Genomic DNA, 2,690 nt, shown 5'->3' with positions numbered 1-2,690 from the left:
GCCAACCAGTCTCTGCTATGGAAGCCCTTGAAAACTAACACACAGCAAAGAGATAATGTCAGGGCCCCAAATCTCCAAGTCTAGAGACTTCTGGATAAGCACAGTCAGAAGAAAAACAAGACAGTCTTTTCCTGGAGAAGGAAGACAATCAACCTCAGTGGAGTCCCTCCTCTGTACAAGGCAATCGGCATGGGTTGGTCCTTTTTGTTATAGCATCTGTTTTTCATAGCAGCACTGAGATATTTGCTATTAATCCAATTCTATGGATGAGAAAATTGAAGCTCAGAGAGAAAGACTGGATCTTGTTCAAGGGCATACTACCAAAAATAAGTTTTGATTCTAACAAGAAGAAGGATGAGGAAGAGGAGGAAGAAAATAAGAAAAAGACAGGTAATATTATGAGTACTTTCTGTGTCTAGGAACTACTTACTGTAAGAGCATTATCTAATTTATCTTCATAATAATCCTCTGATGTAGCAGCCACACATATATACACACACGCACACACACACACACATACAATAAAAATGATTTTTTAAAATAGAATGATCTTCAAGGAATTTTTCCCAAAGATATCTTGTGACTTTTTCTTAGAATGACTCCTATATTTTGGTCATTTTTATATTATTTTCCAGTTGCTTATTGGTGATAAAAATGAATATTATTACTTGTAAGAATGGTGACATTGTGGTTACAGTGTAGACCCTAGATCCATATAACTTTCAGTTCACCTCTTACACTGTGGCCTCTGGTTAGGTATTTAATCTCAGTTTTATGTCTCAGTTGCTTCATCTGTGAATGGGGATTTTAATAATCCCTCTCTCATAAGGTTATTATGGGAATTGATGAATTAACATTTAAATCATGAAAACAAGCCTAGCTTATAATAAATGTTAGTTTTCAGCTGTATTATTTATGGCCATTATCTTATTTTAAAGGTGATACAGTCTGTAAAATGTATATTTTTGCCCTTTTGGCTAGAAACATCAGTTTTCAAGTCAGGCTGACCTGAATTTGAGTTGCAGTTCTGCTGAACACATTCTAGCTGTATGACTTTTCAAAGTTCTTCTCTAAGTCTTATTTCCTCGATTAGAGGATTTTTAACTCTGTTCAAGAATAAACAAAGCTGTGTGTTGTTTTAGGTTTTTAAAGACTGCTGCAGCATATGTATTATAGACAAGTACAGGCAGAAGATAACAAAATGACTTATCTAAAATATCAGAATTATTGAGTCATTACAGTGTTACAGATCAACAAGCTTAGCTGTGGTTAAGAAATGAAGGACAAAAAAGAAAGTCAAATGAATGCATTTAAGTTCAATTATATCTAAATGTAAAACTTATAATTTATTGACTTCTTATAATGATTAAAACATGTTTTCTAGACTTAATGTTTACTCAAACAGATAAGGACAGTTTTTTGTTTGTTTGTTTGTTGTTGTTTTTAATAAAACAATTTGACATCACAGGAATTTCCATTGCTTTTGCTTCACCAGGAGGACAGCATCACAGCCAGTGTCAATTTGATAGGGGAGGTGGTGTAAATGATTTAATCCTGTTGGGTCAGCGAATGAATTCTGGATTCCTAGCTTTTGATTCGTCTGCTTTATCAGCACTGACTAAGCCCTTTATAGCAAAGCCTCTCTATAACCAAGCACTTTCAGTACTAAACTGATTCACTTCTTAAAGGCACATTCCTGTTCTACACTACACCTTTTCCTTCTTCAACAAAAGGTCTTTTCTTCCTCTTATACTTCATGGTCTTCTTATACAAATGAAATGGCCTAGTATCTGCACTGTTCCAGTTAGCGCATACACTCTAGAACATTGTTGGCAGTGACAAAAACAATATATCTATTTTGATTTCTCAGAAGCCAAATATTAACTTTCTATAAGAAGAAAACTAGAGATGATTTAATATTGCAGTCAGTGTTTTGGGTTTCTTGGGAAATGTTCTTTTCTACTTTCTACTTCTCAATCTTTTTTTTTTTTTTTTTTAAGTTAGCTGGCTATGTCAAGGCTCTTAGATATATAGAAGCTTAGTTTTCACAGTCTTATTTTTGAAAGAACCAAACAGTGAATAATAACAATAAGAACAAACAGAAAAGGACCAAAAGATATTTGAAACAGCATTTGACAGTTTGGTCACCAAAACCAGCAATGGAATTGATTCATTCCTGAGCTGAGAAAGTAAATGTCATTTTTCTGACATTGGTATATATTTGTTACCCAGAAAACTCACACAAAAACTCTGGAGTTCAACTCTGTAGGGAGCCATCCAACCATTTCATTTTTATCACTTCTGAAGAAGTTTACAATCCTGTATCCTAAATTACAAACAAAAGAGAACAGGTAGTATAAAAAAATTTCCACAGAATAATAACTTTTGTTATTTTGAATAAGCCCTTCATAAAGAACTACAGCCATCTAAATTTATGTAATTTTAACCAAACCATGTATTTATGAAAATGTATTTAAATTCCATTTGTCTTAAAAGGATTATAATGGATTTATATTCTTTTTAAAATTTACTTTTTAGTTATAGGTGGACACAATATCTTTATTTTATCTTTTTTTTTTTTTTTTTTTAATGTGGTGCTGAGGATCAAACCCAGAGTCTCATGCATGCTAGGCAAGCACTCTACCTCTGAGCCACAACCCCAGCCCTGGATTTATATTTGTTATATTCTT

This window comes from Ictidomys tridecemlineatus, chromosome 4 (genome assembly GCF_052094955.1).
Source record: "Ictidomys tridecemlineatus isolate mIctTri1 chromosome 4, mIctTri1.hap1, whole genome shotgun sequence".
Lineage (NCBI taxonomy): Eukaryota > Metazoa > Chordata > Mammalia > Rodentia > Sciuridae > Ictidomys > Ictidomys tridecemlineatus.
This window is presented reverse-complemented; position numbering follows the sequence as displayed.